We start from the raw sequence: 13,775 nt of genomic DNA on the forward strand, positions 1-13,775 counted from the left end.
AGTAGTTTGAAAAATTTTCACAATTATTTTTAAAACATTTTGAAAATGATTTACGAAATTAGCTACGGAAAAATAATTAAGCATAAAAAAAAGTTAAGGGTAAGTAACAGCAGAAATTATAGAGATTTGGTCGAAATAAAGTGACTTAATCCTTTCCCCAAGATTTGATCCTGAAAGTATCCAATAATTCTTAAGAGCTTTTAGTATGTCAAACTCTCGAACTCCCTTATACAAGGAAAAATGAAGTTTCAAGCTAACTTCCAATCAAACAGTAAACACCAGAGAGAAGCGGTTAATATTTCTTCCAAATAGCAACTTAAAGTGGTTAGTCCCCAAGCTAAATCGAGATTTTTCACCAGTTTATCTTAAACCAAGGTGAGATTTTGAATCAGGTTGAACTCAAAAACTGAACCAAGGTCTTAAACAAGCTAACGGAGATTTTATATCGGGATTATCTCAAACCAAAGCAAGCTTTTGACCGGCCTCATCTTACGAACTGAACCAAGATTTTTACCAAGATAACCACGAACCAAGTTGAGATTTTGAACTGGACTAATCACAAACCAAAGTAAGCAGTTGACTAGGCTTAGCTTACAAACCGAAACGTTGGCTTAGAATCTAAATCATCAAACCAAAGCTTTTAAAGGACATAGCTTTGAACTCAAGAAAAAAATGTCTTATGGATAACTTATTCATCTAAGATAAAAAATATTGTTTGGTGAATTTACAATAATATCCTTCTAGAATACAAAATTCTTCACTAAACAAAAAGACTTTCTGGAAGTGCTATGTCTAAAATATGTTAGAGAAAGTTTAAAAATGTTTTAGAAAGGGAGAATGAGGAGCGAGATAGAAATCTCACGTTTCTGGATGTGAAAATATAAAGGTAAAGATCTCTATTTATAGGCTAGAGGGTGTCACAGGAAAAGGAAAATTTCTTGGGCCAAAATTAATGTGAATTAATTAGCACCTTGCTCCAATCGATTAGAAGGCCGCAAAAATAAACGTTTAGGATGTTTAAAAAGGAAGGAAATGATATATAGTCGTTGTCGTTCAGTAAGACAATGTCCTAAACATTTAAGGATAATTTTTGCACTAACCCAATCGATTAGGAATAAGTGTCAATCGATTGTACAATACAAATTTTGTCCAAAATCATTCAGACAGTTTCCTGATTAACCTGGTAGAAATTCAAAACAATTGTAAGAATAAATCCTCAATATAAAATAGGCTTGAAAAAATATTTTAGTTTGTGTGTGTGATTTAGCAATATAACTTTATAAAAAAAGTCATTTTGCTTTTACAACATATTATTCACTCAAACATGATAGGGCAGGCTTTCACACTTCCTCTCTTTCAAACTTTAAAGCTTCAAGACTGGTCAAGTAATCCAATTGTATAGAAACTTGCTTGAATTTTTCTTTGAATATGAGTCTTGAGTTATATTATACTTTAGTGTCATCGTTAGAAGATGTTTACAGTGATCATAAAACATGTTCTGTTGCATAATCAAAAATGGAGAAGAATGTGGAAACCATGACATACCAAAGCTTCCATAGAGATTCAGCTATGCAGCACCTTGAACTGACATTGCTAATCTCTGGTACGATGGACCAAATTGGGGTACCTGCATGGTTAGCACTTCAATAGTCAAGTCAGTTTAGGGTTCGAGATAATTATAGTGAGAGTGGTGATTAGATATTGTGTACCCGAAAATCCTTCGTGAAGGTATTTATACCTTAGGCCTGATGGAGTGGCCATGATAAGCGGGACTTATCTTATTGGGCCTTTGGCCGACACAGAAAATTTGCTCTAAGACTTGTCGGGTACTCGGGATGTCAGGGGACTAAGTCGTGGTCAACCTTTTAGAATGGTTATCCATACAGTGGTTATCACGCATTGCTTTGATTTTCCTAAAGCGTAATGAGGAACATCGGCATTAAACGAAGTTCTTTCATTGAAACGTTTTGCTGCTTTTCTCTTGACGTGTGACCTAAAAAGGAAAAGAGTGGTGTGGCATTTCTTGTTGTTCACTCGAGTGTACTTGAGTTTGGTTATGTTCCCAAGGTGGAATTTGGACGTTGGTATTCTCTTCCTTTCTACTTTTAATCTGATCCGCCTGATTGCCTTGGCCAATATAAGGATAGATGAAATTTGGAGAAACTTTTTGCAACCTTTTAGACTCTGTATCCCTGAATACCTTTGAGTCTTTCCCTCTACTCTAAGAGTGTTTTAACAAGAGTAATCATCGTCACACATTCAAAGCTTCGAAGCTTTGACTTTTGGTATTTTTCTCAAGGTACCATCTCTTTAGTTCAGCTTTTCATTTAAGCATTAACTAAATCTTCATTATGAGGAGAGATAAGCCTAATAACATAGAAAGTGATTCGGAGGGTAATGCTTCTTCCTCTTGGACAAGGAGAATGTGTAACACCCCAAAATATAGATTTAATTATTTAATGGATTATTTGTGATTTATGGTGAATTTGTGTGACGTATGATGATATGTGTGGGGCATTAGTGGGAGATAGATAATAATTAGAATTTTGTAGAATTAAATAATTTGGTTTATATTAATTAGGGGAGTTCGCTAAGCGAACTAGTAGCGAAAGTACTTATTTTACTGTCTGGAGGAGTTCGCTAAGCGAACTAGTAGTGAAAGTACTGGTATTGCTTCTGAGATGAGTTCGATGTAGCGAGCAGTAGCGAACATGTAGCTAGTGCTGGAAGAACGGATGTAACTTTTGTCCCGTAAGTCCAAATTGAACGATGTTCAAAGCGTTAGAAAGCTAACAAATGAACTATAACATGATATATTTAGATAAATTATTTTAGTATCATTCCAGTACCTATGTGTTTATGTGATTGAATTGTTATATGTTGTTATACTATGATGCCTTATTTTTAACGATGAATATAACATGACTATGAAGTTGTTATGTAATTGTCATGAAGTCTCTATTGTTGTGCTGCTAACAAAGGTTTTGTAATGAGGTTGTAGTGGTATGCATGTCTTACAATTTAATACATGTTATGGGATGATTATGTGAATGGTGATGCAATTGACTAGTTGTGGTCGAATTTAATGTGACATTGTTGTGCATCATACATTCATAGCATTTTTGGACGGTGGTCCGCTTGTGATGTACCGGAATCCCATTGTGTTGATGAATGCGTTTTTGACGTGCTCCGGTTCCAAGAGGGAATCGATCCTATCGTGGGGATCTTTGGAGGGTGACGAAGCAGGTGTTCATAATTTTGGTACCACAAGCATTGTGTCGGTGTTGTTGCATTAACATCCTATGTGACATTACATGAGTTTTGTTGATGAGTTGTGAGATAACGATAATTGTGAATTGTATGATTATATGATGTTTTGACGATAACAGATGTATATATGCTATTATGATGTATTGGTGAGTATGATATGTTGATGAATGATGTGTTATATTATGATGACGTTGGTTGTAACTAATAATATTTTCCTTATATTCTTTATAATGAATTGTGATTACTCACCCTTTCTGTTTGAATGTTGCCTCCACGTGGATAATGCGCTGGTGACTAGGAGTAGTTTGTAGAAGCTTTCAGGATAGCTTCGAAGTGTGTATTTATTTCGTTAATTAGAGGTGTCTTGCTCGGATATGTAACATCGGGTTGGGAGCACTATGTTTTGTGATTGTTATGTTCTTTTGATATCGACATAAATTTATGATGGTTTTGATTGTTAAAATGGTTTCAAATTGATGAAACTAATACTAGAAGTTTTGAGAAGTTAAGCATGAAATTATGACAGTGATTCCACTGCAAAGTTTTAAATGATGTGTTGAATTATTATCAAATGCATGTTTTAAATTGATGCAACCCGTGTTACGGAGCAGGATCTGTTTTAATGTTTTATGTGAAGTGTGACACCCTTGCGTTGGTGATTTTTATTTGATTTATTTTAGTAAATTATATGCAAAATATTTGTGGGTTTAGAAGGGTGTTACATTAGTGGTATCATAGCAGGTCGGTACGTCCGGTCAGGTTATCTAATTTTTTTCCTTAGTACAGGACATGTGTGTAAAACATTGTCGTTGCTTGCTTGTTTTCCTAACCACTTGTTTGTAGGAGTGAGATTGAAACAAGTGGGGAAGAACCTTTTACTTCTCTGAGATGTTTTTGGTGTGAAGAGTTGGTTAAGTGTGATACTGATTGCAAGAGTGCAAGTGTTACTGAAACTATGTTGTTTATCGAACTCGAAGAGAACGTAGAATCGAGATTCTTGCCCGCATGTCAAGTTTGGATGTCTTTGAGGATAGATAGCAATGTGACGGCTAGTTACATGCCAGTGGTGTGTAATTTCCTGATGTTTTTCCTAAAGATATTTTCAACTTACCTCTAGAGCATGAATCTAAGTTCGACGAAGGTGAAGAGTTATTTGTTCTGTTAGGAAAGTGGATGAGTTTGTGAAAGATGGTGTTACTCATTCGTTTATTTCGCTTGAATGTGCTACTATGCTGGGATTGAAATTTTCTTCTATGAGTTGGAGTAATCTATACTCCGACTCATGATTTTTTGACTACTGCGCTAGTTTGTTTGAGTTACCCTTTAACCATTTATGGTAACAGTTTCAAGATGGATTTGGTGTGTTTACCCTTGCACCAAATTGATGTTATTCTTGAAATGAACTGGTTGGAGTTCAACTATGTTCATATCAAGTGCTACAGTAATACTGTGAGGCTCCCAAAGTTTGGTGACGGTAGAGATCTGGTGTTTTTATCTGCTAAGAAAGTAAAAGGACTTTTAGAAGATAAAGCTCGGATATTTGCAATGTTTTCATTAATGCATGTTGATCGTGAAGTGGTATGTGTAGAGTTACTTGTTGTCTATGAATTCCCAAAGGTGTTTCAAGATGACATCAGTGATTTACATCCAGAGCGTGAGGTAGAGTTTGTTATAGAATTGGTACCTGGTAAAAGTCTGGTGTCGATGGCTCCTTATAGGATGTTAGCTTCAGAGTTGGGTGAATTGAAGAAATAATTGGAAGAATTACTTGAGAAAAAGTTTGTTCGACTGAGTGTTTCTCCTTGGGGTGCTCCTGTGTTGTTGGTTAAGAAGAAAGACGGTAGTATGAGATTATGTGTGGACTACAAATAATTGAATAAGGTAACTATTAAGAATAAGTTTCCTTTTCCGAGAATTAATGATTTAATGGATCAGTTGGTGGGTGCTTGTGTGTTTAGAAGATTGATTTTAGGTCTGCTTATCATCAAACTCATGTTAAACCAAATGATATTCCGAAGACGGCTTGCAAAACAAGGTATGTCACTATGATTACACTGTAATGTTGTTTGGCGTATCTAATGCACCAAGTGTTTTCATGGAATATATGAATCAAACATTCCATTTGTATCTGGATAAATTTGTGGTGGTATTCAATGAGAATATTTTGATCTATTTCAAATAAGAAGAAGAACGTACTGAGCATTTGAGAGTTGTGTTGCGAGTGTTAAAAGAGAAGAAGTTGTATGCAAAATTGTTGAAGTGTGAGTTCTAGTTGAAGGAAGTGTGTCTCCTTGGTCATGTGATTTCAAATGGTGGAATTGTTGTTGACCCTTTTTAGATTGATGTTGTGATAAAGTGGGAGACTCTGAAGTCTTCTACTAAGATACAAAGTTTTCTTGGTTTGGTTGGTTATTGCCTCAAGTTTATTGAGGATTTTTCTAAGTTGGAATTGACTTTGACTCAGTTAACTCGAAAAGGTCAAGCATACGTTTGGGATGTTGTGTGTGAAGAAAGTTTTGTGAAACTGAAGAAGAAGCTAGCGACTGCTCTAGTATTAGTTTTGCCTAATCCAAGTGAATCATTTGTAGTATACTGTAATGCTTCTAAGATGGGTCTTGGTGGGGTACTGATGCAGATTGGTCATGTTGTAGCTTATGCGTCCAAACAACTGAAGGTGCATGAAAGGAATTATCCTACACATGACTTAGAATTGGCAGCAATGGTTTTTGTATTGAAAATTTGGATACATTATATGTTTGGTTTGAAATTTGAAGTGTTCAGTGATCACAAGAGTCTTAAGTACTTGTTTGATCATAAGGAATTGAATATGAGGCAGAGAAGATGGCTTGAGTTGCTGAAGGATTATAATTTTGATATGAGTTACCATCCTGGTAAAGCAAATGTTATTGCAGATGCTTTGCGTAGGAAGTTTTTGCACACGTCTATGCTTCAGGTACGCGAGTTCGAATTGATTGAGCAATTGAGAGATATGAGCTTAGTGTGCGAAGAAACTCCTAACAGTGTGAAGTTAGGTATGTTGAAGTTGACCGATGGTATCCTTGATGAGATCAAAGAAGGTTAGAAAGCTGATGTGAGATTGGTTGACCGGCTACTACTAATTAACCAAGGTTACGGAGGTGAGTTCCGAATTGATGAGAATGGCGTGAAGAGGTTCGGTGTTAGAGTGTGTGTTCTAGACGTATCAGAACTTAAGAAGAGTATTATTGAGGAGGGACATCGAAGTGATTTAAGTATTTGTCCCCATGCTACAAAGATGTATCAGGATTTGAAGAAGTTGTTTTGGTGGCCCGGTATAAAAAGGAAGTTGCTGAGTTTATTTATGCTTGATTGAGTTGTCAGAAGTCGAAGATTGAACATCAGAAGCCTTTGGGACTGACGCAACTGTTGAATATTTCGGAATGGAAATGGGGCAGTATTTTTATGGATTTCATGTCGAGTTTACCAAAGATTGCTAAAGGCAAATATTTAATATGGGTGATAGTGGACAGATTGACTAAATCGACTCATTTCTTATCGATGAAGATCAATGATCCCATGCAGAAGTTATTTGAGATGTATATCAAAGATATTTTGAGATTACATGGTATACCATTGAGTATTGTGTCGGATAGGGACCCGAGGTTTACATCGAGGTTTTGGAAAAGTTTTCAAAATGCTTTGGGTACTAAGTCGAGATTGAGTTCTACTCAACATCCACAGACGGACGGTTAAACAGATAGGACCATTCACTCTTTGGAAGATTTGTTGAGGGCTTATGTGTTGGAACAAGGAGATGCATGGGAAAGCCACTAGCCATTGGTTGAGTTTACCTATTAATAGTTTTCATTCTAGTATTGGGATGGCACCATATGAGGCATTTTATGGAAGGAGGTGTAGGAATCCATTGTGATTGTATGAATCAAGCGTGAGTGCAATTCTCGGGCCTGAGATCGTGCAAGAAACTACAAAAAATATTAAGGTGATTCAAGAGAAGATGAAGACTTCTCATAGCCGTAAGAAGAGTTATCATGATAAGATGAGAAAAGCACTTAAGTTCTAAGTGGGAGATCATATGTTTTTTATAGTTACTCTCGTAATAGGTGTTGGTAGAGATTTGAAGTCGCGAAAGCTCACTGTGTTTTGTTGGTCCATATCAGATTTCAGAAAAGATAGGTGAGGTGGCCTATCGAATTACTTTACCGTCGTTGCTTGTGAATCTTCATGACGTGTTTCATGTGTCTCAATTGAGGATGTACATTATGGATCCTTCACATGTGATCCAAATAGATGATGTACATGTGAGACATGACCAGACAGTTGAAGCATCACCTGTGCGGATAGAAGGTCGGAAAGTAAAGTAGTTATGCGGTGAAGAGATTGCCTTGGTGAAGGTGTTGTGGGGTGGACCAGCTGGTGGAAGTTTCACTTGGGAGCGTAAGGATCAGATGAGGGAGTCCTACCCGACTCTGTTTTCCTCAGGTAATTTTCAGGGACAGAAATTCCTTAAGTGGGGAGGATTGTAACACCCTAAAATTTAAATTTATTTATTTAATGGATTATTTCTGTTTTAGGGTGAATTTTTGTGGCGTAGGATGATATGTGTGGGTCATTAGTGGGAGATAGACGATAATTAAAATTATGTAGACTTAAAAATTTTGGTTTAAATTAACTAGATTTATAATAATAATTAAATAGAATAATTAGTTGTGAATAGGTGTTACTGACATGATGGTAATAGTATGATGGTAAGTGAAGGTATAAGGGGAATAGCATAGAAAGGGTCCAAAGGATAAAAAATAAAAGAGAAAATAAGAGAGGAAGGATTCATTTTGTAAGATCGTAGAATTGGGAGAACGTGAAGGGAGAGCTAGGGCACAGAGAACCAAAGAGGAATTTTCGTAGAATGCAAATGAAGAGATCGATTGCTAGGAATTCGAGGAAAGGAGTGTAATCTCGGGTTATTATGATTGGTAGGGGGTTACGATAGAAGTAGGTATTACTTATGTGATGAGTTAATGAAAAGCATGATGAATTGTTGATGGATGATATATTTTTACTGTTAAAATGCCATGATTTGATGCCTATGATGTTAAGACCTCTAAATAGGTGTTGTAGGCTGTTAGAAATGTTATATAATGGTAGTATTTATAATTATGAGACTGAGAATTTTTACATAATCGAATTCAAAGGTCCGTAAGGCCTCTAACTACAAAACATCGCACTTTTCTAGTTTGTAGTCTGGGGGAGTTTGCTAAGTGAACCAGTAGAGAAAGTACATGTTTTATGTCTGGAGGAGTTCTCTAAGAAAACTAGTAGCAAAAGTACCAGTTTTGCTTATGTGTTGAGTTCGTTGTAGCTAGTAGTAGCGAACATGTAACGAGTTTTGGCAGAACGGACGTAAATTTTGACCAGTAAGTCCAAATTGAACTATAACATGATATAATTAGATGAATTATTTGAGTATCATTCCAGTACCTGTATTTTTATTTGATTGAATTGTTATATGTTGTAATGCTATGATGTCTTATTTTTAACGATGAATATAATGTGACTATGAAGTTGGCATGAAGTTGCTATTACTGTGTTGCTATTGATGGGTTTGTAATGTTGTTGTAGTGGAAATTTGATTGTTGTAGTCAGACGTGCAAAGTGTCTCCAACAGCACTCCTAAAATCTTTTAGGCATGCTCGGCACTGTGGGGATTTGAATGTTGTAGTCAAATGTGAAAAGCGTCTTTGACAGCACCCTTAAAATCTTCAGGCACGCTTGGAGATAAGGGGAATTAATTACTATAGTTAGACGTGCAAAGTATCTCTGATAGCACCCCTAAATCTTCAGGCGCGCTCAACTCTGAGAATAATTAATTGTTATAGTCGGACGTGCAAAGCATCTTCGACATCACCCTTGAAATCTTTACTTTAGACATCAATTATGTTATTTTTTACTGAGGTTCATTGTTGTGTGCATTCACACTTTGGTTCCCTAAATAAGGGACAAGACAAAAAGCAAAGCATGAAGAATATAATAGCAATACATATATGTATGTAGTTTGCATATAACAGTTATATTAGTAATTACAGCTAGGCAATATATTTACAAGTATATTAATTAACTATTGTGGTCGCCCACAAGTGTATACCGATTGCTCTCCCTCAGATGTGTTGTCCGGGTGGTTTGACTGCCGATTAATCTGAAAGACTGGATCTTCGGCTTGGGAGACGGTTTTCCCCTAATAGGTGTGCTTGATTCTTCTTCTCGGGGTCCAGTTGGACCAACAACTCTAGACTTGGAGCTTTCTTTGTCATATTCAAGTTCTTTGGTTGTTCGACCGGGACCGATGGGATCCTAGCTTGTTTATTCCCTACTCAAACAGAAATCGGGAGCTTCTCCAGTGAATTTGTCCAACTAGGATGTTGGACAGTGTCCAAACGTGGATACCGACAGGTCTTCTGGCATACGAGATTTGGGACATCTTTCACGGGGAAGTCTTAGTGGACCCCTGCTTCATTGTCTGGTTGGTGGAGATTCCGGTTCATCCCGTGGAAATTGTATGGCATTTGTTGGATGAACCCTGGTATTTGATCAGCACTCGGTATAAACTACAAACTTATTTGATTTTGGTAGATGGCAAAATGTTTTCTAGCAGGATTTGAGTGCTTAAAGATTGATATTGTTTGATCAAAGATTAACTAATGTGGAGAATATAATATATTAATAGTATATTTCTCAATCTCTGGCTTTGGTCCACCTTTGAGATTCAACTAGTAATGGTATTGATTGAGAAATTGATACATGGTATTAAATTTTATAGAACATCCCAAAATTTACATTTTGGGTTCAGTATCTATCTTTCAACTACCACATGTATAAGCTTTTTCTAAAGGGGAAATATGAACACATTACACCTAGAATAAACGGGATGAGAGTTGAAAGTGGTTTAAATGATGTTGTTTCTTTGATGGGTTAATATTTAGATTGCATCATTTCATTTAAAATGGAACCAGGCAACAGAGTCGTTCATAGTGTATATTGACTTATTGGTCTCTGAACATATACACTTCAATACATATGTCGATCACCATGAGAAGATTCCCTTTTATTACATTATACTCGAGATTATTGGCTTGCAGGTCACGTTTGACGGTTCCTCATCTGCCTGAGCGCGTCATGCGTCAATCTGGCTACATGCAATCCATTCCCAAAGACCTTTATGTGTTTACTCCTTCCACTGTGAAACGCATGGATGTGGATGATATGTTTAATGATTATATTAATCATCTGGTTCTAGAAGAGGTACGAAGTACGATAGCTGAGAATGCCTTGAGCTACATTGACGGTTACATCCGGTGGTTCTTCCGGGTGCCACATCCTTATATGGTACAGGATACTCCAAGATATCCACCTAGGCTAGCTCATCAGGAGATATTAGATGAGGAGCAGGCTAGGGAAAATCATGCTCATGATGTCTTTCCTAGGTATCATCGTATCGTACAGATTGGACAAGTGAGTATTGACGGAGGACTCTTTCCAAATGGCTCTAAGGTGAGGGGCGTTGTAGATGCCATGATGGAGAAGGCTCGGGAGGCTCTGCAGTACAGGAGGCAATGTAGTAACATGGGGAGACGAGGTTGAGGCTGACTCATAGTCCGTAATATGTAGTAAATTATTATATTTGTACTCTTAATACATTTTGGGTTGTATTTTGTTTATCAACTTCGATGTAACTTTTGGATTGATTTGTGTAATCTTGACTTATAACTTTATATATGTCATTTTTTTCATATCCTTATTATAGCCAGATCTTAGAAAACCTTCTAACTATTTGATATGAGAATCATTCACAAAATAATTTGTGTTTGCTGTCTGCATAAAATATATTGAGATACATCTCCGAACACCTTACGGAAATGTGTCTCCGAAACAAACTAACATTAAACAAAAAAAGGTGCATATGAAGATACATTTCTAAAAATTGAGGGGCTTTTTGAGTATTGCATAGGGTGTTTTTCAAGTATATAGTGTACATTAAGAGATTCTCTATTTTTTTTAAGCCTTACATTAAGTGGGCTAGGGCTCAAATTTTTTGACCCCCTAAATTGACACCTATACATGTAAATACTTTTTGTAATTTCTTGTATATAATTCATTAACTTTTCAAATGTAGAGAAAGTAAAACACCAAAGAAGAAGAAGAAGAAGAAGAAGGTAATCGCTAGACTGAGAAATAACTTAAGGAAAGTAGCATTGACTCATCGAATATTATAATCTAGCATGCAAGAAGACTCCACCAAACATGTCAAACTATTCGCACGAAGTACTTAAGAGTTTTGGTTTCCAAGAGTCGTAATGATGACACTTTTGAAAAGACGACTTGAAGCATGGGGCATTAAGTGCACAAACCCCCAAGAAACTTGAATGTTCCTTTGTCGCTCGTCCAAAGGTGATTGATGGAATGGTCGGCATGTGAGGATGACATAACAAAACCTCCTCCTTGATGCGCACGGACAAGGGCTTTGGGAGAAACTATTATGGGTCATTCATATCGACCCCGACTGATCTCCACAAAGAGATCACATTCCTTCCATAATATTTTTAGCACATAAGAATTTTCATCCAAATGATTACAAAGGATCTCAACTGCATTCACATCCAACGGCTCTCTGCAATTCACTCTTAACAAATAGTGAGTTCATTATTTCCCTCTCTTTATATATATAGAATGCGCCAAACAAAAGTAACATGTTTCAAATTAAATTTCACTTCACTCTTGTTCCCCCATATACTAACTTGGGTGTTTGAGTATTAACCTTGGAAGTCTCCCCACTCCACCGTATAGGAAGCTTTTATTCACTGTCACCACCGCTTCTCAGCTCATTTTTGGTTCCTAAATAGAACAAGAACCTAACTCATGTTTAAAGATTAGTTGTTTCAGAAGGTAGAAAGACATCAAACGAGTCAATAAACAAACTCATATCTTTCAATGGTGAAGGGTATGCTTATTGAAAAGAGAAAAAAAACAAAAATAATTAAAGGGATGAAGTGTAATATCTAGGTCGTTGTTTGGTCTGTTTATACTCACACATCAAGTTGATGGTGTCATGAAAAACAAACCTAGAGACCTATAAATCAAAAAGGATAAATAAATGGTTCAATATAGTTTGAAAGCTAAAACTATAATTACTACCTCCCTTGATATTGATGATTTTTTTGGACTTTCACACTAATTCAAAAAATAAAAATGTGGGACACCTTTCAAGTTACCCTTGAAGATACAACCAAGATAAAAAAAAGTGATAGAATGAGCATATTGACCCGTGATTATGAGCTATTTAAAATGAAACCTAGAAAAAATATTCAAGATATGGAAAACTAGTTTATTCACACTGTTAATCATTTAAGAACTCTAGGAATATTTTTTGAAAATAAGGATTTAATTAATAAATTCCTTAGATGCCTAAACTACAGATTTGACAACCTAAAGTCACTATGTTTTTTAATCTAAAGACTTATTTTATATAGATTCGGCTACTTTATTTAGTAAATAATAAATTGCTAGTAAATTGCATGAAGGAGAAACTAAGCTATAAAGGTTTGGGGAAAATGAAAAATATGATAAGAAAAATAAAAGTCTTGGGCTGAAAGTTGAAGAAATTTAAGAAACATAAGGTCATGAAGATATGAACTTCTCAATCTACAAATTCAAAAAAATTATAAGGCACTAAAAGAAACCACAAATTTTTAATGAAGAAAGATCGTCCTTTAAATCAAATGGCTTCCGATCTGAAAAAGAAATGTCAAAATGTCTTCAAAATCAAAAAAAAAAAAAAACTTGAAGATTCAAAAGACCTAAAAAATAATCAAAGACGACATATATAGCATGAGACAGAAAATAAAATGGACTCCTTTAAAGAATCTAAAAGAAAATAATAAGTAAACATGTGTCTCATCACTAATCATGGAGAAAATGAGATAAATAATCTAACTTCTCAATTAACTTATTTTGAACTCTCTCATTTGTATGAAATTAAACACTCAGGCAAGTAAATTATTATTTCCGTCTCTAAAATGACTATAATCTCTCTTCAAAAAAATTCAACATTTATCAGAGGAAATATATCATACTAGAGAAAAGGCAAGCCATGTTCATGGAAATATATCATACTAGAGAAAAGGCAAGCCATGTTCATGAGATGACAAATTATAAAATGTTAAACCAGTACACCTATTGAATTAGACAGAGAAAATTTAACTTGTATTAACCTGTTTTATAGGATCCAAAATACAAAAAGATTATATTGGGGAGATCTTATTATTGAAATGGAACTCCTGATGTGAAAATTGGTAGACACGCACTTTGGAGCAAAAGCTACATTTTGTTTTCAAGCTATTCCAACATGCTATTAATCATAGGTTTTAACACTAAATGGCATACCAGATAAACACTAAATGGCATACAAAATTATCAGAGGATCCCGTTTATAGGGTATTGTATAAGGCTGTAAACGA

The sequence above is a fragment of the Vicia villosa genome, linkage group LG4, assembly GCF_029867415.1.
Source record: "Vicia villosa cultivar HV-30 ecotype Madison, WI linkage group LG4, Vvil1.0, whole genome shotgun sequence".
Lineage (NCBI taxonomy): Eukaryota > Viridiplantae > Streptophyta > Magnoliopsida > Fabales > Fabaceae > Vicia > Vicia villosa.